The following is a 25,028-nucleotide window of genomic DNA, read 5'->3' as shown; positions in this document are numbered from 1 at the left end:
CTAAATTTAAACAAGCAGCAGAAAGGATATAATACAGATTATATTAAAAAATAAAGATTAAAGCCAAAGGTAATGAAAAAAGAGAAAAGAAAGACAATGGAGAAAATCAATGTAAAGATCAACATAATTGACAGTCCATTAGCTAATTTGACCAGGAAGTAAAGAGAAATGATTCAAATTGCTAGAATAAGAAATGATAGATGAGACAATACTATCAACCCTACAGAAAGAGCAGGAATATAAAGGAATACTATGAATAATTTTATGACAAAAAATTTAGATAACTTAGATGAAATGGACAAATTCCAAGAAAGACACAAATTATTGAATAACAAGTAAAGAGTTTGAATCAGTAACCTAAACCTACTCACAAAGCAGAACCCATTCAGAGATGGCTTCAGTAATGAACTCTACTATACACTGATAGAAGAATCAATGCCAGTGAGTGATATCATCAATATGGCAATGTAAAGAGCTACCGAAAACTCCTCTCCAGAGATTCAGTAAAAAAAAAAAAAAAAGACAATTCTGAATTGTTTGAAATGCTGGAGGAGGATATAAACCAGAGAAGGGCCCTGCAGAGGCCAAATTGAAGAGAAATATCAGTTGGGAATCATCCATCCCAGACCACTTCACTTGGTCTCTGTGTGGGAAAGGCACAGAATCAGCCAGGCAGGAACCCTCCCACCAGGAGCCCAGATTTTAAAATCTCTCACAGCAGTAAGATATACCCCTACAGTTTGAGGACCTGAGAGATAGGGGAGGACATTTCAAGGCCCAGGTCAGTGAGGGGCAAAGAGAATGAGAAGACATGGACAGATACTGCATTTCCAGACCTGAGCCTGAAAACCCTTTCCCCACCCTTGAGGGAAGCAGAAGCCTGCAGAAATTTCCTTGACTTGGGGATGTCTGGGGTCACCAAAAGAGTCACTGAGGAAGTACACTGCAACAGGTATAGCCCCACATTGAGCCAGATTTTGGCCAGCAAAGCGAAGGCATAGGATTCCCGCAGTTTCAGCCCACCCATATGCACCCTGAGCTCAGGAGGCAAAGCAGCCTCTGAGGACAATTAAGTTACTAAACAATGCCATTTGCTGGAAAGTCCAGAAAGTACAAGAAAAACACAGCAACACTGGAAGCCAGCAGATCTATATTACCACACATAGTGGGTGCCAGTGCCTGCATGTCATCCCTGTGGCAGGCCACTGTGGGTGCCTGATTTGGGGGGAAGGTTGGGGTCAGAGCCAATCTGACAACTGGTCAGCTAGAGAAAAAGTAAATAAAGAGATCAAAGAAAACCAACAAGAAAACCCAAGGCAAAAATAAGGAAAAGAAAAAAAAAAAAAAGAAAAGAAACTCCAGAGTAAACTCATCAAGAAAATCAGATGCCTAGACAGCAAAAAGTCACAAACCACACCAAGAAACATAAATATAGGGTCCAGTCAAAGGAACAAACTAACACCTCAACTGAGATTCAAGAGGTGAGACAACAAATTAAAGATGTTCAAACAAATCTTCTAAATCCAATCATTGAGTTGAAAGAAAATGTGACAAAAGAGATGAAGGATATAAAGAAGACAATGGGTGATCATAAGGAAGAATTTGTAAGCTTGAAAAACAAATGGCAGAACTTATGTGAATGAAAGTCGTCACAATAGAAGGGATGAAAAACAAAACAGAGACATATAACAGTAGACTTGGAAAGGCAGAAGAAAGAATTACTGAACTAGAGGACAGGATTTCTGAAATCCTACACACAAAAGAACAGATAGGGAAACAAATGGAAAAATACAGGCAGGGGCCCAGGGAACTGAAGGACCAGATGAAGTGCACAAATATTTGTGTAAAAGTGTCCCAGAAAAAGAGGAGGAGGGAAAAGGGACAGAAAGAATAATAGATGAAATAATTGATGAAAATTTCCCAAATCTTTATGAAAGAAATAAAATTACAGGTCTAAGACGCACAGCATACACCAAACAGAATTGACCCAAATAGACTTACTCCAAGACATTTACTAATCAGATTGTCAAATGCCAAAGGAAAAAAGAATTCTGAAAGCAGCATGAGAAAAGCAGTCCATCACCTACAAAGGAAGCTCAATAAGACTAAGTGCAGATTTCTTAGTAGAAACCATGGACGTGAGAAGGCAGCGGTATGATATATTCAAGATAGTGAAAGAGAAAAACTGGCAACTTAGAATCCTGTATCTGTCAAAATGATGGTTCATCCTTCAAAAATGAGGGTGAGTTTAAAATATTTACAGATAAACATACACTGAGAGTTTGTGAACAGGAGACCGCCTCTACAAGAAATAATAAGGTAGTGCCACAGACAGGAAAAGACAGGAGAGAGAGGTTTTGGAGAATAGTGTAGAAATGAAGATACCAGGAGACAGAAAGAGGGTAAAGATCAGGCATTTGATGCTAATGAGTACACAATGTTCAACAGGATTTATTGTACAGATCCAGAAATAGATAGCACAGTGCTGGGTGATGGTAGCACAACATTGTAAGTACACTGAACAAAGATTACTGTGAGCATAGTTGAAAGAGGAAGGTTAGGGGCATGTAAGGCACCAGAAGCAAAGATAGAATGTAAATACTGGGATTGTATAATTTAGTGAAACCAAGAGAGATCAATGATTGTGATTAAATGTACAAGTATAAGAATGTTTTACATGAGGAAGAATAAATGAATGTCAACTTTGTGAGGTGTTGAAGATGGGATGGTATTGGGGAAAAATACAACCAATGCAAATTAGACTCTATAGTTAGCAGTAACATTGTAATATGCTTCCATTAATTGTAACAAAGGCAATATACCAAAGCTAAATGTCTATAAGAGGGAGGTATAAGGGAGGGGCATGGGGTTTTGGTGGTGGTGTTGTCTGACCTTTTTATTGTATTTTGTTTTAATTTTAGTTTTTCTTTCATTGCTTTTTTAGTTGTCATTTTTTCTTTCTTTTTCTTTTTCCTTTCTCACCTCTTCCTCTTTCTTTTGGAGGACATGGAAATGTCCTCATATAAATAGTGGTGGTGAATGCATAACTATGTGATTAGACTGGGAACATTTGATTATTTACTTGGGAGGAAATGTATGGTGTGTGAATAAAACTGTTTAAAAATAAACAGGGATACAAGTGCTGGAGAAAATGTGAAGAAAGGGATGTTCTTAATCACCACTGATGGGGAAGTAGAATGGTACAGCCCATCTGGAGGGCAGTGTGGTGGTTCCACAGGAAGCTAAGAATGGGGTTAACATATGGTCCTACAACCCTGTTATTGGGTATATACTTATAAGAACTGAAAAGAAACAAATGGACAATAGTGCAGTGGGGTTTATGGTGCTGGTATTCACAATTTGCAGTGGATGGACATGGCCTGAGGGTACATCAACAGATGAATGGAATAGTGAACTGTTGGGTATATATACAATGGAATATTGAGCTGCTACAAGATGGAATGAAGTTGTGAGGTATACAGCTAGGTGAATGGACAATGAAGACAGTATGTTGAGTGAAATAAACCAGGAATGAAAAGACAAACATTATATTTCCTCCCTACTATGGACTAACTATAATGTGCAACGTCTGAGAGTTGAATCTGAGAGCATAGGTTATCAGCGGGAGACTTATTGTAAAGGTTCCTAAACTGTAAGCTCTTACAGCAGTTACATCTATTCCTGAGTTGTAAATGGCTATTTCTATATTCTGAGTTGCTGAGCTCTTCATGTATAACCGGTCCATCCCTGGAACTTTGGGTATCTGTGTGAAACCTGAGACTCTGAACCAGATTCTGGCAGCTATGAATGTCAGCATTACCCCATACAGCAAATGTTAAAGAATCTGAAAAAGAGATCAGATTTTAATTAGTGATATGAAAGAAATGGCCTTTTAGGGCTAAGGTAAATCTGACTAAAGGGTAAAGGATGATAGTGATGGTGTTTTAAGACTTCAACTTCTGTGTGACACCAAAGGAAAAAAATGTTTATTAGGTGTAAAATATATATTTTTGTAACACATTGTATAATTTAACTTGTATGGTCAGTTTATTCAAACATCATAATTTCATGGAACTTTGAATAGGAAGTGAAATCTGCTTGGTTTGTACAGGTTAGGGTGAAGCCCTGATACTTCCCAGAGTAATTTGGTCAGAGAACAAAAATGTATTTGCAAAGTTCCCTTGAGGGACAGGGGGAAATGTGGAAACATTAAACTTCCCCACCTGGGGAAATACTGATGTTCTCACAAGCATTGGGGACTACCAATTTAGAAATCTGATCCCCCAACCTGGTGTCTTGACCTTAAGAAGTTTGTTACTGAAAAGGAGAGGCTAAGCCTCCTTAAAATTGTGCCTGAGTCTCACCCCCAGAAAATCTCTTACTCCTTAGTAATGGCCTCTGTTTCTGTTACCCCACTCAGCTGGTAAACTTGCTGCCCTACCCCCTTGTGGGACATGACTCCCAGGGGTGTAAATCTCTCTGGCAATGTGGAACATGTTTCAATGGGATGAGCTTTGGCCCTAGCATCATGGGATTGAGAAAGCTTTCTTGGGCCAAAAGGGGGAAGAGTGGCTGAGAGATTTCAAATTGTTGGAAATAAAGCGGCACCTGTAAAGGAGTAAACACTCACTCCGTTCTGGAGGAGAAAAGAATTTATCTATGATCTTGCAAGAAAATGGTGCACAGCCAGAAATGATAAGGGAAGTTAAAATAAATGTTGCAATTCCTTCCCAATTCCCAAACCAATTCTCCAACCACCCTGTGAGTGGGTTGTTAATGCCAGAATTTTTTGCTAGTTCCTGAGATAAGGCTGTTAAGCCTTATAGAGCTTTGTTGATAGTTCCTTCAGGTGCCATATTATTGGGGATAAAAGTGCAACAACTTCGCCCAACCATGACACAGACACCTCCCTTTTCAGCTAGCATCATGTCTAGGGCCATTCTATTTTCCCATGTCATTCACTTACTGGCATCTAACTGTTCTGCTATTCCTTTAATGACATCCCTGGTATAGTTGATAAAACTTTGCTGATTATCCACATTTTCATTGATGGTGACCCACCAGAATAAGAACAATTCAAATCCTGCAGGCACTTGATTTCTAGCCTTAAACTCATTTGGAACTTCCTGGGGAACCCCTATACTATCTACATAAATTCTTCCATCAAAGGAACCAGGTACATTTCATACATTTCTCTTTTCTCCTTTGCCTTGGGTTGGTACTTTTTCTTTACTTTCAAATGTCAGGGTGAATGGGATAGCCAATTGAACGAGAGCACAGGTTCCTCCCCACTTTTCAGGTAGTGTTGACCAGAGGATGCCCTTCCCATAGTACCACCAGAGGTCTGCTCAGGGTATAGTTAGACTGGACAAGTTGCCAGTGCTATTCTTGCTCACATTCCACACTCATGTACACAAAGTCATGGTACCAAGATCCTGGAGCTCTTCTTCCCATCTGAAGAGACAGGCAGAGTGGTTTCCAGGACCAAAGTGAGAAGCTGGTATGGCCTTGACACCTCCCTTCTGGACTGGAGGGAAAAGGGAGGACAGTGTTCTACAATTTTCACCAGGAGTAGCATTTTGAAATAGGAGTGTTACACATTTAAACTCCTTTTCATACTTTTCCATCCCCAATTGAAGGGCACAATCTGAGCAGTGGGTTGGCCAGTTGCACAAGCATAACAGTTGTTTCTGCTTAGACTCTGGATGGTATATTTGACCCATTCTACCCAGGCATTTGAATTTCCATAACCTGTCTCTATTTCTATGGTCTGCTTTAAGTCTCTGGCCTCAAGTATTCTAATGACCTTGGGGTCAGTTTGAACTGGAGAGTTACACTTCAGCTAAGTTTCCCTTAATAATTTTTCCTTCCAACCTGGGTGAGACCCATCATTTATACTGTGTTGTCCACCAAACAGTGTTCCAAGAACAACAGGGGTCAGGTGACTCATAAGTTATACTCCCAAATGTTCACCCCTCAACAATCTTGTTCTCTATTTGAATAGTCTGCTCACATAAATACTTATATTCCTCCCTCAGTTGCTGCTGATGTTCTAGATTTACACAGCTAATTACTTGCAACTGTAAAATTGTATAGCTTGGGACTGACTCTATGCCTTTGACTACACTTATAACCAGTTTAACAGAACCTATCACTCCTTGAACATGGAACATTGTGATCAGTACAAGCAATTTCATGATTAAGCTATACACAGAGCACAATGCAAACACAGGGTTTAATCCAGCCCTTCCTCCCTCCTAGTATGTTCTTTCAACTATTGTCCTTTTAGAGTGATCCTTAGGGGATCTGAGGTGGGAGTCATTCTCCAGGATTTGGGTTGAGTTGCTGGATACTTATTATCTAGTTCAGACACTGGTCCCTTTACTCATATGTAATGAGTCCAGCCTCTTTCTGCAGTTTAAACTGCTGTCTCAGTTATCAGCAAGACTTGATAGGGTCCCTCCCAGATTGGTTGAAGTTTGGATTCTCTCCATGACTGGATCAGAACCCAGCTGCTGGGCTGATGTTGATGGGCAGCAAATTCAAGAGGTGGGGTCTGAGCCAGCAATCCACGGTGCCTGCGAGATAGTAAAGTAGAAGACAAGGCCAATATATAATTCCTAAGAAAAAGATCCTTCATGTCTAGGGAGGGGAGCTCTCTAGTCTTCCTGGGGAAAGGCAAACCAAAAAGCATTACATAAGGGGAAATTTCCAGTTCTTTTCTAGGGGCAGTCCTGATTCTTAGTAGAGCTATAGGTAAGCACTTGATCCAGGGTAACTTTGTTTCCAAAACTAATTTAGAAAGATGTTTCTTAATGGTTTGATTCATTCTTTCCACTCTCCCAGAAGATGGCAGATGCCAGAGAGTGTGTAAGTCCCAAATGACACCCAGGCTTCTCATGACATTGTGCAACACATGGGAGGTAAAGTGACCGCCATTGTCAGAGTCTCTATTTCCCACCAACACATAACAGGGAATGATTTGTTCAAGGATAACTGTAGCTGTAGCTGAGGATAGAGGGTAGGTTTCCACCCATCCGGTGAGGTGGTCTACAATCACCAAAATATACTTTATATGACCTATTGGGGGCATTTCAGTGTAATCAACCTGAATGCTCTGGAATGGTCTGAGGCCCAGCTCTCTTCCCCCTTGTATCTGTTTTCTCAAGACCTTTTTATTAATCTTTTAACAAATTATGCACTTTTCACATATTTGTTTAGCAACTGTATAAAGGCCTACACATCCAAATTGTCTAAGTACCAAATCACACATGGCTTGTACCCCCCAATGACTCCCCTGGTGTAAGACTGCTAATACCTCCCTCATTGTTTGTTTATTCAACATTTGTCTGCCATCTGAGACAAATCATTTCCCCTGATCATTTAAGGTTGCTCCTAACTGTTCCAGCTCCTTTACTTCTTTGGCAGAGAATGTAGGGACCCCAAACTCTTCAGGGATAGAGGGTATCAGGACCATTAGTTTTAAAGGGGGACAGAAAGAGGCCTCCTTAGCCTTCTCATCAGCTAACCTATTACCTTTTGCCCCAAAAGTAGGGCCCTTCTGATGTCCGCTTATATGCACCACTGATATTTCTCTAGGTAAGAGTAGACTGGTTAATACTTGTTTCACCAATTCCCCATGAACTGGTTCTTTTCCTTTGCTGTTGATTAATCCCCTTTCTTCCCAGATCTTTCCAAAGGTGTGGACTACCCCAAAGGCATACTTAGAGTTGGTGTATATTGTACCATCCTTTCCCTCTAATAATTTGAGGGCTTGATTTAGTGCACACAACTCACAAGTTTGAGATGACCACTTATTGGGCAATCAGCTAGCTTCTTTCATGTCAAAAGTTACCCCATCTACAACTGCATAGCCATTGCACCTTTCTCCTTCTAGGACTCTAGAGGATACATCTATGAACAATCTTTCCCCCAAGTGCAGGGGAAGATCACTTAGGTCAGGCTGGACTCAGGTTTGGTATTCAATTAGGTCTAAACAGTCATGCTCAGTGGTCTGTACTTGTTCAGGCCCCTTCCAGAGGAAGGAGGCCTGGTTTAGGCTATGATCTGTTGTCAAGACCAAATCATCTTTTTCCATTAGGATTGCCTCATATTTCAGGATTCAGGAATCAGTCAGCCATCTCCCTGTCCTCTGAGACAGAATAGTTCTCACCTGATGAGGGATACTAACTACTAATGCCCTTCCAAAGGTTAACTTCCTGCTTTCTTCTACTAAAAGGGTGGTTGCTGCAATGACTTGAACACACTCAGGCCACCTCCTAGAGACTGGATCTAAAACCTTTGAAAGGAAAGCTACAGGCCTCCTTTGGACTCCCCAGATTTGGGTTAGGACCCCTAAAGCTGTTCCCTTATCTACTGTAACAAACAGGTGAAAGGGTTCCTTGAGGGAAGGAAGCACTAGAACAGGAGCTTTCACCAGTGCCTGCTTCAGCTCATTTAAAGCCTCCATTTCCATTTCCTCCCATTATAATTGTCAGGCTCTTCCTCTAGTAATTTTTAGCATAGCCTCTTAGTTTAAGATGCAAAAGAATCTATCCACCATCTACAGTACCCTACTAATACCATGAATTTCCTTAGTTCCCTTTTTGTTTGAGGAAGAAGCAACTCGACTATGGCCTGAATCCTTTCTGGATGGGTTTTTCTTTTTCCTTCACTTATCAGGTGGCCTAGGTACTTAACTTCCCTTGCTACAAATTGCAGTTTACTTTTAGATACCCTTAATCCTTGATCCCCTAAAAAGTTCAGTAGATTCTTCATAGCTTGAGCCACCACTTGCATTTCTTTACCTGATATTAATAGATCATCTACATATTTCAGAAGGGTGATCTCAGAGGAGATTGGAAATTTTTCCAGTACCCTTTATAACTCTTGCCCAAAGAGATTGGGGGACTCCATAAAAACCTGAGGCAAGACCATCCATCTGTATTTCTGCTTTCACCCATTGAAGGGATCTTCCCACTCAAAGGCAAACAGGTCTCTACTTTCTGGATCAAGGGTGCAGGCCCAGGAGGAATTCTTTAAATCTACTATACTAAACCACTTATGATGCTAGGGGATTTTACTCAGGAGAGTGTAAGGATTAGGAACTACAGGTGTCAGACCTGGACAATTTGATTAGTGGCCCTTAGGTCCTCCACCATTCTCCAGCTACTATCTGGTTTCTGGATGGGGAGAATGGGAGTATTAAAAGGGGACCTACAGATCTCTAAGAATCCATCTCAAAGGAGACCCTCAATGATGGGTTGGAGTCCCTGTCTTCCTTTAAGGGGAATAGGATATTGTTTCCAGCACACAACCTCCTCTTGCTTCTTTAACTTGCTTTTAATTGGGGGAATTCACAACCCTCCCCTGTTTCCTTCTTTTACCTATACCTCCTCCATAATGTCCTTTTCATCTTCTTCAGTGAGCAGGGCCAAAACCTCAATTTGCCCATTCCTCACCTCTAAATCCAGTCCCATAGGTATTATTAAGTGTCTTCCCAATAAATTACTCCCAGCTTCTGGGATGTGCAACAAGGGAGCTATAATTTGATTATTTTCCCAAAAAAATGTTAGTAGGCTCAAGAATGGGAACTTTAAATTCCTCCCCTTTTATCCCTGAGACAGTGAGAGAACTGCCAGAGAGCCCGGCCCCCCTTGGAAGATGATTTACAGAGGATTGAGCTGCTTCAGTGTCTACCAAGAATGTAATTTCCTCTTGATATGGGCCCACCTTTAAATTTACTAAAGATTCCCAGTAGGTTTCTGAGATGAGGAGCCTCTGACTCTCTTAGTCCTCAAAATTCATTAGGGGTATGACTCCACCCTCTTTCTGTAAGTCTGGGCACTCCCTTTTGAAATGACCCAGTTTTCAATAGTAATAACATCCTGCAGAGTTCTGCATTCTCCTTGCTCCTTTATTTAAGTTAGCCCGGCCCACTCCCTTAGCTCACATCTGTCTGCTTCCTCCATTCCCTGCTTCTAATCTTTCCTTGACCAACTGATCAACAAGGATCACCATGCCTGTAGCCTGCTGCTTTTGCTTTTCATCCTCCCTTCTTACAAATACTTTCTATGCATCCCTTAATAACTCCTCCAATGGCTTATTCATCCATCCATCTATTTTCTGGATCTTTTTCTGAATATCAAGCCAAGACCCCTTCACATAGCTGACTTTGAACATTCCCTGGGCCACAGAGTCATCAGGGTCCATACCTGAATATTTCCTCACTTGATCTCTCAATCTTTGCAGATAAGCAGAGGGAGACTCATCTTTCTCTTAGTTCACCTCAAAAACCTTATCCAAATTTTGAGTTTTAGGTATGGCCAATTTTATCCTCATGTACAATGAGATCTCTGAGATCCTTCATTTGTATCCTATCCTCCTTATCATTTTTATCCCAATTGGGGCCAGTACTCGGAAATTTTTTCTCTGCTGCCATCACCCCTGGCCCTGCAGGGTGTTGCCTTTCCTATTCTTTCATAGCCATCCTTCTCACCATTCCTCTCTCCTTTCTCATAAAGAGGATGTTTAATATGGACATAAGTTCAGACCATGTGTATAGGCTAGAGCCTAGGAATTGATCTGTTTGCTCAGCCAGCACCATTGAGTCCTCTATTAATGATTTCATCTCCTCCTTAAAATTCCTTACTTCTGCACTCATTAATGGGCATCTACATACCTTACTTTTTTTGGCCCCATAGGCACCTCCCTCAAGGGGTAAAGGGATTAAATGGGGTGATGTTCCCTTACTCTCTTTCCTTCAAGAGTTTTTGGAAATGGAAAATTCTGTATATCCTTTTTGCACTGTGCCAATTCTTTCCTCAACAGTTGATGGGTCATATCTGGTGGGGTAGTTGGTGCTGATGGGCTTTCTGGTTCCCCTGGAAACTGCAGACTTTATTAGGCCCTCAGACTCTAAAAATTTCTGCCCCAGGAGGAGGGGAAAAGTAGGGAGAAGGAAGGCTTAATATGGGGCCCCAGGGTTTAGATTCCACCAACTCAGCTTCTGAGTTTGGATTTTTATCTTTCACATGGTAGAGGGAGTTTTTTTGTTCTTTAGCCAGCACATGGCATAATCAGACCCCTACTTAGAAAAGGGTTTCTTCTCATTAACATAAAGTACAAGGTTGGCACAGAGCCAATCCTCCTCTATCCCATATTTTGGCCAGAATACATCTGGCAGTGAAATGCTTTCTTTGGTCCAAATGTAACAACAACATTTAATCATTTCCTTTTTGTCCTTTCCCTTGGTCCAATCACTATCAGTCCAATATTCTAAAATTCTATCTAGTGGAATATCTAAAGAGATGTCCTCGAGGGACTCTATAGGTGCCCCCTTTTCTTCCTCCCTGGCCAGCCAACTGCCTCTATTCTCCATTCTGAGTCTTGCCTGGGCTTCTTTCTCTCAGTTCCTTTCACGTCATCCAACTCTGGCCCTTTCCTTCATGGGAGAAGGGAACAGCAAATTGGTACTCCACACTCACTTTGTGCAGTATGTCATGCATCTCAGTCACACACAATCAGCCCCAGACTCATAAGAGTTCCCAACCACCAAGGTAATATAATATTTAATAGTCCTCTTTCCTTACCTTGGTCCATGCATGGAGTTGCCTGGTCAACAGAAGTCAGGCTTTCCCTTTTCCCCTTTTCTCATTCACAACTGGCAGATCCAAGCATCTGGTCTTGGGCAATTCAGCTGCCAGAGGTGGGCCCCCAACTGTGGAGTCTGAGATCACTCAATTGGCAGGGCATGCCTTCTCTTTGTCCACCTCAAGGGTCCCCAACCAAAGCCTTGAATCTCAGAAGAGCCCCCAAGTTGTTGGAAATAAAGCAGCACCTGTAAAGGAGTAAATACTCACTTGGTTCTGGAGGAGAAAATAAATTATTTATGATCTTGCAAGAAAGGGTGCACAGTCAGAAATGTGGTGGGCTGGTGCTAATTCTAGGCTTATGTCATGGCTCTCTCTCTTCCCTTTACCACAGAGCCTGTTTAAGCCAGTTCTATCACCATTTTCCCTATTTCATGCTGCCTTTATGTGAAAGATAAATTTAACCCTTTCTTACACAATTGAGTTGAGAAGTCATTCTGGAAGTTATTCTTATGCATTCTATAGATATCCATTTTTAGTTTTTAATATATTGGAATAGCTAGAAGGAAATACCTGAAACTGATGAACTGCAACCCAATAGCCTTGATTCTTGAAGAAGATTGTATAACTATAAGCTTACACTGTGTGAACATGTGATTGTGAAAACTTTGTGGTTCCCACTCCTTTTATCCAGTGTATCGACAGATGAGTAGAAAAATGAGGACAAAAAGTAAATGAGGGAGGCAGGGCAAGATGGCAGGGTGGTGAGGTATAGGTTTTAGTTACTCCTCCACGGCAGTAGGTAGAATTCCAGGAATTGCATGGACCAGACACCACAGAGCAATCTGACTTTGGATTTACTTCATACAACACTCATGAATGTGTGGAACAGCTGAGATTAGTAAAATCTGTAAGTTCTCCTGGACAGGGGAAACATGCCCCTCCCTGCCAGGCTCAGTCTCATGGAAGGAGGGGTCATCTGGGCTGGGAATGAGGAGGAAGAACTGCAGCTGTGGTTCTGATTGAAAACTCAGGCTGCTGATTGAAGCTCTAAACATAGATAGACTGAGACCAGACACCAGAGAATCCAGGAGCAGTCAACCCAGCAGGGAGTAGATAGGGTTAGTAAAAACAGCAAAAACAACAACAACAACAACAACAAAAAAGCAAAAATGAAAACAGAGACTTTTTGGAGTTCTGGTGAACATAAAATGGAGAAGGGCAGGGCTCAGGCAGAGTCAGGCTCATTTGCAAATCCAGAGGGTGAGGTCCCTGGTCTGAAGAGCCAGTTTCTCTGCTTTCTTGATTGTTCCTTAATGGTCCTAATCTTGTCCCTTAGCATTTCAATAGCCAATTAGATCTGCAAGGAAGGCCCTTCTTTTTTTTTTTTTTTTAATCTTTTGCTCTTTTTCTACAACAACTACTCTAAGAAGCCCACTACAGAAAGCCTCAAAGAGTTGCAATTTGGGCCCAGGCAAGAGCAAAGCTAGGATAGCTATGAGAGATGAAGCAACAAGTCTAGTGGCTGAGAAAATTTGCTAAATGCCACAACTGCCCAAGAAAAGGGGGGCATTCCCTTACAGCCATCTTCCCAGAGGGCTGAGAACACTCCTGCCCAACACCAGCACCACAGCCCAATCCTGCCCCAAACAACCCAGTGTGATGATAAGTGTTTCCAGCAACACATGCACACACCACAACATAGGTTATAGACAAAAGCCTTTAGAGCACCTGCAACTAATTGTCCCAGAGCCTGGAATGTGGAGCTGTGTGAAAAGGGGGAAATTAACATGTCCCAATCAGCCATCCTTTCAGCAGACTGGGAACACCCCTGCACAGCCCTGCAGCCCAGAACTTCCCTTGGCAGGTGGTTCTCACCTATGGTATAGCACAGTCTTCCCTAAGCAGGGGACCTAGGAGGGCACGGCTTGGAAGAGGGACCTACTTGCAAGTGCTAGAGACCATATGTCAATACCAAGGGCTTGTGCGTCAGTGGTAGAGACAAACTGTGGCAAGAATGAACTGAAGGATTAGACTATTGCAACAGCTTTAAATCTCCAGGAACACCTGGAAGATTTGATTATTAAAGCTGCCGTCCCTGTTAACCACTCAGACACATGCCCCACATTCAGGGCAGGATGCAACACATACACACACAAACTTGGTGAGCTAATTGTACCCCACAAGACTCATATCCCCACTCACCACAAAACAAATTTGGGGATAACTGGCTTGAGGGGAATATGTGGCTCATGGACACCACCTGCTGGTTAGTTAGAGAAAGTGTACTCCATGAAGCTGTAGACCTGACAAATTTAAGATACATGTTTGAATCAGCCAGCATATCCTAAAAGAACCCTATCAAGTTAAGCAAATGCCAAAAGGCCAAAAACAACAGAAATTTTAAAGCATATGGAAAAAAAACAGATGATATGGATAACCCAAACCCAAACACCCAAATCAAAAGATCAGAGGAGACACACTATTTGGAACAATTAATTAAAGAACTAAAGATAAACAAAGAGAGCATGGCACAGGATACAAAGGATATGAAGAAGGCCCTAGAAGAGCATAAAGAAGAAATTGCAAGAGTAAATTAAAAAAAAAAAAAAAAAGACAATCTTATGGAAAAAAAGAAACTGTCAACCAAATTAAAAAGATTCTGGATACTCATAGTACAAGACTACAGGAGGCTGAACAGTAAATCTGTGACCTCAAGGATGACAGAATGGAAAAATGAAAGAACAAAATAAAGAATGGGGAAAATATTGAAAAAATTGAAATGGACCTCAGGGATATGATAGATAATATACAATGTCCAAATGTAAGACTCATTGGTGTTCCATAAGGGGTAGAGAAGGGTAAAGGTCTAGGAAGAGTATTTAAAGAAATTATTGAGGAAAACTTCCCAAATCTTCTAAACACCATAAATACATAAATCATAAATGCCCATGAAACTCCAAATAGAATAAATCCACATAAACCCACTCTGAGACATATTCTGATCAGATTGTCAAATACTGAAGAGAAAGAATATGTTCTGAAAGCAGCAAGAGAAAAGCAATTCACCACTTACAAAGGAAATAGCATAAGACTAAGTAGTGACTACTCAGCAGCCACCATGGAGGCAAGAAGGCAGTGGCATGACATATTTAAAATTCTGATAGAGAAATTTTGCCAACCAAGAATTCTTTATCCAGCAAAGCTCTCCTTCAAATTTGAGGGGGCACTTAAAGTTTTCACAGACAAACAAATGCTGAGATCAGTTGCTAACAGGAGACCAGCCCTACTTGAGATAATAAAACGAGTATTACTGACAGAGAAACAAAGAAAGGAGAGAGAGATATGGAGAAAGGTTCAGTACTAAAGAGATTCAGTATGGGTACATTAAAGAACATTAAGAGAGAGAAGGAAAAAATACATCTGACAACCATAAACCAAAGGATAATATGGCTGATTCAAGAAACACCTTCATAGTAATAATGCTGAATGTAAATGGATTAAACTCCCCAAATAAAAGATATAGATTGGCAGAATGGATCAAAAAATATGAACCATCAATATGTTGCATACAAGACTCATCTTAGACATAGGGACACAAAGAAATTGAAAGTGAAAGGACAGAAAAAATATTTCATGCAAGCTACAGCCAAAAGAAAGCAGGAGTAGCAATATTAATCTCAGATAAAATAGACTTTAAATGTAAGGATGTTATGAGAGACAAAGAAGGCCACCACATACTAATAAAAGGGGCAATTCAACAAGAAGAAATAACAATCATAAATGTTTATGAACCCAATCATGGTGCCACAAAATACATGAGACAAACACTGGCAAAACTAAAGGAACATCCCAAAACACCAGGATACACATTCTTCTCTAGTGCTCATGGAACTTTCTCCAGAATAGATCATATGCTGGGACACAAAACAAGCCTCAATAAATTTTAAAAATTGAAATTATTCAAAGCACATTCTCTGACCACAATGGAATACAATTAGAAGTCAATAACCATCACAGACTTGGAAAATTCACAAACACCTGGAGGTTAAACAACATGATCCTATATGATCAGTGGGTTAAAGAAGAAATAGCAAGAGAAATTGCTAAATATATAGAGATGAATGAAAATGAGAACATATCAAACCTATGGGAGCAGCAAAAGCAGTACTGAGGGGGGAAATTTGTAGCACTAAATGCATACATCAAAAAAGAAGAAAGAGCTAAAACCAAAGAACTAATGGAGCAACTGATGAACATAGAAAATGAACAGCAAACCAATCCTAAACCAAGTAGAATAAAAGAAATAATAAGAATTAAGGCAGAAATAAATGACATAGAGGACAAAAAAAAAAAAAAGAGAGAGAAAGAGAGAATAAATAACACCAAAATTGCTTATTTGAGAAGATCAACAAGATTGACAATCCCTAGCTAGACTGACAAAATCAAAAAGAGAGAGGACCCATATAAACAAAATAATGAATGAGAAAGGTGACATTACTGTGGATCCTGAAGAAATTAAAATATTATAAGAGAATACTATGAACAACTGTACGCCAACAAACTGTATAATGTAGAGGAAATGGACAATTTCCTGGAAATATATGAACAACCTAGACTGACCAGAGAAGAAACAGATGACCTCAACAAACCAATCACAAGCAAAAAGATCCAGTCAGTAATCAAAAAGCTTCCCACAAATAAATGCCCAGGGCCAGATGGCTTCACAGGGGAATTCTACCAAACTTTCCAAAAAGAACTGACACTAATCTTACTTAAACTCTTTCAAAACATCGAAGAAAATGGAATACTACCTAACACATTTTATGAAGCTAACATCAATCTAATACCAAAACCAGGCAAAGATGCTACAAAAAAGGAAGACTACAGGCCAATCTACCTAATGAATACAGATGTGAAAATTCTCAAAAAATTACTTGCAAATCAAATCCAAAGACACATTAAAAAAATCATACACCATGACCAAGTGGGGTTCATTCCAGGCATGCAAGGATGGCTCAACATAAGAAAATCAATCAATGTATTACAGCATATTAACAAATCAAAAGAGAAAAATCAAAGGATCATCTCAATAGATGCTGAAAAAGCAACTGACAAAATCCAACATCCCTTTTTGTTAAAAACACTTCAAAAAGTAGGAATTGAAGAAAACCTCCTCAATATGATAAAGAGCATATATGAAAAACCCCGAGTCAGCATAGTATGCAATGATGAGAGACTGAAAGCCTCCCCTCTAAGGTCAGGTACAAGACAAGGATGTCCGCTGTCACCACTATTATTCAACAATTCCCTAGAAGTGCTAACCAGGGCAATCTGGCAAGACAAAGAATAAAAGGCATCCAAATTGGAAAGGAAGAAGTAAAACTGTCATTGTTTGCAGATGATATGATCTTATATCCAGAAAACCCTGAGAAATTGATGATACGGCTACTAGAGCTAATGAACAAATTTAGCAAAGTAGCAGGATACAATATTAATGCACATAAGTCAGTAATGTTTCTATATGCTGGAAATAAACAAAGTGATGAGACACTCAAGAAAAAGATACTATTTTCAATCGCAACTAAAAAAATCAAGGACTTAGGAATAAATTTAACCAAAGATGTAAAAGACCTATACAAAGAAAACTACATAACTCTACTAAAAGAAATAGAAGGGGACCTTAAAAGATGGAAAAATATTCCATGTTCATGGATAGGAAGGCTAAATGTCATTAAGATGTCAATTCTACCCAAACTTATCTACAGATTCAATTCAATCCAATCAAAATTCTGAATACCTACTTTGCAGACTTGGAAAAGCTAGTTATCAAATTTATTTGGAGAGGGAAGATGCTTCAAATTGCTAAAGACACTCTAAAAAAGAAAAACGAAGTGGGAGGACTTGAACTCCCTGACTTTGAAGATTATTATAAAGCTGCAGTAATCAAAACAGCATTGTACTGTCACAAAGACAGACATATTGATCAATGGAATTGGATTGAGAATTTGCAGATAGACCCCCAGATCTATGGCTGACTGATCTTTGATAAGGCCCCCAAAGCCACTGAACTGGGACATTAACAGTCTTTTCAATAAGTGGGTCTGGGAGAGTTGGATATTTATATCCAAAAGAAAGAAAGAGGACCCCTACCACATACCCTACACAAAAATTAACTCAATGTAAAAAAGGATCAAAGATCTCAATGTAAAAGACAGTACTGTAAAACTCCTAGAAGATAATTCAGGGAAATGTCTTCAAGACCTTCTACTGAGTGGCCACTTCCTAGACCTTATAACCAAAGCAGAGGCAACAAAAGAAAAAATAGATAAATGGGAACTCCTCAAGCTTAGAAGTTTCTGTACCTCAAAGGAACTTATCAAAAGGGTGAAGAGGCAGCCAAACTCAATGGGAAAAATTTTTGGAAACCATGTATCTGACAAAAGACTGATATCTTGCATATATAAAGAAATCCTACAACTCAATGACAATAGTACAGACAGCCCAATTATAAAATGGGCAAAATACATGAAAAGACATTTCTCTGAAGAGGAAATAGAAATGGCCAGGAAACACATGAAAAAAATGTTCAGCTTCACTAGCTTTTAGAGAGATGCAAATTAAGACCACAATGAGATACCATTTCACACCAACTAGAATGGTTGCCATTAAACTAACAGAAAAGTACAAATGCTGGAGAGAATGCAGAGAAATTGTAACTCTTATTCATTGTTGGTGGGGCTGTATAATGGTTCAGCCACTCTGGAAATCAGTCAGGCAGTTCCTTAGAAAACTAGATATAGAGATACCCTTTGATCCAGCAATTGCACTTCTTGGTATATAACTGGAAGATCTGAAAGCAGTGACATGAACAGATATCTGCATGCCAATGTTCATAGCAGCATTATTCACAATTGCCAAGAGATGTAAAAAACCCAAAATGTCCTTCAACAGAAGAGTGGATAGATAAAATGTAGTATAAACACATGATGGAATACTACACAGCAGTAAGAAGGAACAATGTCATGAAACATATTACAGCACAGATTAACCTTGAAGACATAATGCTGAGTGAAATAAGCCAGGCACAAAAAGAGAAATATATGCTACCACTAATGTGAACATTGAAAAAAGAAACATTAATGGCTTATAATGTACAATGTAGGGGAAGTAATGATAGAGAGCAATTAATGGAGGGGTAATGATAACCCAATAAGAACAGACAAGCTATCATAAGTAAATTTAATGTTCTGGGAATGACTATGGTTTGCTAATTTCTGATAGGTATGGTAGGAACAAGTTGATAGAAATGCTGCAATATTAGTTTATTTTCTTGGGGTAGAGTAGGAACATGTTGGAAGTAAAGTAGCTATTTTAGGTTAGTTGTCCTTTTCTTATTCCCTTGTTACATTATGGTTTGTTTGAAACATTTTTTTACTGTATGTTTTTTTAATTTTTTTGATATAGTTAATTAAAAAAACATGAAAAATATGCAGAGCCCCCTTGAGGAGCTGGTGAATTCAGGGGTTTTGGGTTTCCCCACCTCAATGGTTGCTGATGTGCTCACAGACATAGAGGACTGGTGGTTTGATGGGCTGAGCCCTCTACCACAGGACTTGCCCTTGGCAAGACTGTTGCTGCAAAACAGAGGCTAGGCCTGCCTATAATTGTGCCTAAGAGCCTCCTCCTGAATGCCTCTTTGTTGCTCAGATGTGGCCTTCTATCTCCAGCTAAGCCAACTTGGCAGGTGAACTCACTGCCTTCCCCCCTACATGGGATCTGACACGCAGGGGAGTGAATCTCCCTGGCAATGTGGAATACAACTCCTGCAGAGGAATCTAGACCCAGTATCATGGGATGGAGAACATCTTCTTGAACAAAAGGGGTATGCAAAAGGAAATGAAATGTCACAGTGGCTGAGAAATTCCAAAAAGGAGCCAAGAGATCCCTCAGGTGGACACTCTTATGCACAATATAGACAGCCCTTTTTAGATTCTAATGAATTGGAATAGCCAGCAGTAAATACCTGAAACTATCAAACTGTAACCCAGAACCCATGAATCTTGAAGACAATTGTATAAAAATGTAGCTTATGAGGGGTGACAATGTGATTGGGAAAGCCATATGGACCACACTCCCCTTTGTCCAGTGTATGGATGAATGAGTAGAAAAAGGGGGGCAAAAAAATAAAAGGCACCCAGTATTCCTTTTTACTTTAATTATTCTTTTTTACTGTAATTTTTATTCTTATTATTTTTCTGTGTGCTGTAATGAAAAGGTTCAAAAATTAATTTTGGTGATGAACACACATCTATGTAATGATACTGTGAACAACTGAATGTATGTTTTGTATGACTACATGGTATGTGAATATATCTCAATAAAAATGAATTTAAAAAAGTAATGAATTATATTGAGGGATGGGGGTACAGGATGTTTTGGGTGCTCTTTTTTACTTTAATTTTTATTCTTCTTTGTGTGTGTGGTAATGAAAATATAAAAAAATTGATTATGGTGATATATGTACAACTAAATGATGGCACTGTGAACAACTGAGTGTGCACCATGGATGATTGAATGCTTTGTGGATATATCTTAATAAAATTGAATAAAAATCATAGCCAATCTTTCATCTATTCTTCCAAAAATATTAGAAAAGTAAATATTTCTGAACTCATTTTATGTGGCCACTATTACTCCACTAACAAAACCAAAGACTACACATGAATGGAAACTACAGAGCAGTATCTCCTATAAATATAGAAGCAAAAATCCTCAAAAAATTCAAGCAAACCTAACCCAGCAAAATATAAAAAGAAACATGCAGAGTGATTGTGGTATTACCTGGTATGTAACCAAGGAGCAAGGTTGGATTTATCAACCCAAAAGCAATGAATGTAGTGCATTATATCAATAAAATAACAAAAAGTCACATGATTATCTAAAAGATGAGAAACATTTGACAAAATCCAACACACTTTTGTGATAAAACACTAACCTAAGAATAGAAGGAACATATTGAAGAGCATCTACAAAAACCCACAGCTAACATAATACTTAATGGTGAAAATCTGGATGATGTCCTCTTAAAATATGCAACAAAGCAAGGATGTTTGCTTTTGTTACTTCTATACAACATTGTACTGGAAGTTCTAGTCAGGACAATTAGGCATGAAAAATAAATAAAGTGCATCAGAATTGGAAAGAAAGATGTAAAACTGTCTACTTGCAGAAAACATGATCTTGTATATAGAAAATACTGAGAAGTGCATTAAAAAGCTATCAGATATCTTGGGTCTTGCCCTTATGAAGCTCATTACTGCAAAGGAGAGGCTAAACCTGCTTACAATTGTGCCTAGGAGTCTCCCACTGAGTACCTCTTTGTTGCTCAGATGTGGCCCTCTTTTAGCTAAGCCAACTTGGCAGGTGAACTCACTGACCTCCCCCTTACATGGAACATGACTAATGGAGGGGGGTTAAATCACCCTGGCAATGTGGGATATGACTCCCAGGGATGAATCTGGACCCAGCATCATGGGATTGAGAACATCTTCTTGACCAAAAGAGGGATGCAAAATGAAACAAAATAAAGTTTCAATGACTGAGAGATTTCAAATGGAGTCAAGAGGTCACTCTGGTGGGCATTCTTAGGCATTATATAGATAACCCTTTTTAGGATTTAATGTATTATAATGACTAAAAGTAAATACCTGAAACTGTCAAACTCCAACCCAGTAGCCTTGACTCTTGAAGACAATTGTATAACAATGTAGCTACAGTGGGTGACAGTGTGATTGTGAAAACCTTGTGGATCACACTCCCTTTATCCAATGTATGGATGGATGAGTAGAAAAAATGGGGACAAAAAACAAAATGAAAGGTAGGGTGGGTTGAGGGAGATGATTTGGGTTTTATTTTTAATTTTATTTTTTATTCTTATTCCTATTGTTTCTGGTGTAAGGAAAATGTTCAGAAATAGACTGGGGTGATGAATGCATAACTATATGATTGTACTATGAACAGTTGATGGTATACCATGGATAATTGTATGGTATGTGAATGTATCTCATTAAAACTGAATTTAATTTTTATAAAAGCTATTAGAACTACTCTCACCAGAAAAACTATTAAACAGGCAGGTACAGACTGAAACAATTACTTCAAAACTGTAGAGATCATTACAACACTGAACATCATCCAGTAAAGAGTGGGGGGAGGAAGCTAGTAAATTATGTTAAATGCTAGTAAATTGCTCTATTCCCATGGCGGTTACTATTGACCAAACCTCAGTCCCACAGGAGACCACAGTGGGGTATGGTCCCTGGCCAGCTTCCTGTAGACAGAAATGGATATAAAAGTCCTCTTCCCCAAGATCAGCTTTTAATTAACAACTTTGGATTACTGAAGGCCAGCTCTAAAGGCAGCCATTATTCCACCCAGCACCAGACAAATGTGGCTGATGAGACTTAAAGATGTTATTCTTCCACAGGACTGCATTTGTTGAGCAGGTCAAGAAAGCACAGCTTTGAGGAGCCATGGTAGAAGCCCCTAATATCCTTGCTGATCCCCTTGCCAGGGGATGCTCCCCTCATGGGTTCTGGCTGGGAAAGACTGATTTGGGAAACTTATCTTCAGTGTGCTCCCGACCAGAATTTTCCATCCAGATAAAAGCAGCTTGTGACAAGGAAGGGAATGCAAGAAACTACTGAGGCAGATAGCCTGGGGCAAAGTCTTACTTTAAGCACCCAGGAGGAAGAGGTCTCTATCCTATGAAATAGAGGAGGCATTTAAACTCCTGTAAACAGGGGAACTCCAAAACTAACAAGCACAAGACAAGAACATGACACAGGCCCAGAATAAGAAAGGGAAAACCCTGCACTTTGCACCATGGGCAGACCTTCCTGACAGTAGAGCTGACACACAAGAAAATATATTATCACTAGCTGGTTATAAAATCAACACATCTCATGGAATGAACTCCAGAGTTACCATTTTAAAATATTAAAATGTACATTGTGCAAAAAAAAAGAACAGAAGACAAATGAAGAAACAGGAAATGATGGCCCATCCAAATGAAGAGGATAAAAATTCAGAAAACTCCAATGAAGAAGACCAGAATATGGACATACTGAAAAAAGACTTAAAAAATGATCTTAAATATGATCAAGGACATGAAGGAAAACACAGAGGAAGAACTAAGGATATCAGGAAAACAATTTATGAGCAATATAAGACTTTTAGTAAAGAGAAAATTTGAAGGAACTAAATAGAACTACTGAAACTGAATACGGCAATAACTGATATGGAAATTCCTAGGAGGGTTTCAACAGAAGACCAGAGCTGGCAGAAGAAAGAATCAATGAACTTGAAGACAGTGCAATTGAAAGGATTCAGGCTGACAAGCAGAAAGAGAAAGGAATTATAAAAATTGAAAATAACCTAAGACATTGTTTCAGTTTGCTAAAGCTGCCAGAATTCAATATACTAGAAATAGATTGGCTTCTATAATGGGAGTACATTAGTTCACAAATTTAGAGTTCCAAGGCCATGAAAATATCTCAATTAAGGCAACAACAGGATGATACCTTCTCTGAAGAAAGGCCAATGGCATCTGGGATTCCTTTTTCACATGGGAAGTTACGTGGCTGGAGCCTACTTGTCTTTCTCTCCTGGGTTTAGCTTCCAGTTACCATGGCTTTCTCCAAAATGTCTCTGGTTTTCTGTTTCAGCTTCTTTGGTGCTCTCTGAGTTTCATCTGTCTTTTACTCATTTCATAGAGGAGTCCGTCAGGTGATTAAGAGCCACCTTCAATGGGCTGGGTCACATCTTCATGGATACAATATAATCAAAAAGGTCCCACCCACATTAGGTCTGCCCCCAGGAGAATGGATTAAAAGAACAAAGTCTTTTCTGGAATACATAACAGTTTTAAACCAGCACAGACACCTCTGTTACATAATCAAGAATACCAATATATGCATCATGGGAGTCCAGAAGGAGAAGAAAGAGAATAGGAAGAAGGAATCTTAAAAGAAATAATAAAAGAGAACTTTCCAAACTTAGCAAAAGATGTGAGTATGCACATTCGAGAAGCCCAGAGAGCATCAAACAGGATAATATGAAGAAAAATATACCCCATCATATATTGGTCACACTGCCAAAAGCAAAGGACAAGGAGAGAGTTCTGAAGCCTGCAAGAAAAAAACAACATGTTATGTATAAAGGAATACCAATTAGATTGGGTGCTTATTTCTCATCAGAAACCATGACAGTAGGATGAAACAACTAAAATGCTGAAAGAAAACAACTGCCAACCAAGAATTTTACATAAAGTGAGACCCAAAAATGAGGTAGCAATTAAGACATTCTTAGACAAACAAAAGCTGAAGTAGTTCATCACCACTAGGCCCGCCCTACAAGCAATGCTAAATGGAATTTGTCAAATTGAAAAGAAAGGCTTTAGACATGGTTCAAAGCTGCAAAAAAAAAAAAAAAAAAAAAAAAAAAGACTTGCGTAACTATTTGGATAATTATGAATGCCAGTAATATGGTATAGTTGTCTTTCGGTATGTAACTCCACTTCTTACTTCCTACAGATACTAACATGCAATTGCATAGAAAATAATGATAAATCTATGGGATTGGACACAAAATGTATGGATACATAATTGGCAACAAGTGAAAAAGAGATGGGGTATGGAGGAGTATGAGAAAAGTGAATATGTATGCTATTGAAGTCAAGTAGGTAGTAAACAAAATATAATTATTACATATTTAGAATGCTAAGTTTTTTGTGTGTGAGAAAATACATTTGTCATTTTTTTGTTTTTTTTTATTAAATTCAGTTGTATTGAAATACATTCACACACCATACAATCATCCATGATATATAATCCACTGTCCACAGTATGATAACATAGTTATGCGTTCATCACCACAATCTATCTCTGAACATTTTCCTTACATCAGAAAGAACCAGAACAAGAATAAAAAATAAAAGTGAAAAAAGAACACCCAAATCATCCCCCCATCCCACCCCATTTGTCCTTTAGTTTTTATCCCCATTCCTCCACTCATCCATACACTAGATAAAGGGGGTGTGATCCACAAGGTCTTCACAATCACACTGTCACCCCTTGTAATCTACATTATTATATAATTGTCTTCAGGAGTCCAGACTGCTGGTTTGGAGTTTGGTAGTTGCAGGTATTTACTTCTAGCTATAGAATGCTAAGTTTTAACCCCATGGTAACCACAAGAAAAACAGATCAAAAATGTGTCCAGATAGAAATGAGAAGACACTAAATTTGAAACAACAAAAACCTCATAAGTATAAAAGTAGGCATTAACAAGAATTTAGAGACAAAAATATATAAGACTTACAAAGACTACAAAGCACAACGACAGAATAGAGTCCTGCATTATCAGTAGTGCTTT

Source organism: Choloepus didactylus, chromosome 2 (genome assembly GCF_015220235.1).
Source record: "Choloepus didactylus isolate mChoDid1 chromosome 2, mChoDid1.pri, whole genome shotgun sequence".
Lineage (NCBI taxonomy): Eukaryota > Metazoa > Chordata > Mammalia > Pilosa > Megalonychidae > Choloepus > Choloepus didactylus.
Note: the sequence above shows the minus strand (reverse complement) of the source record.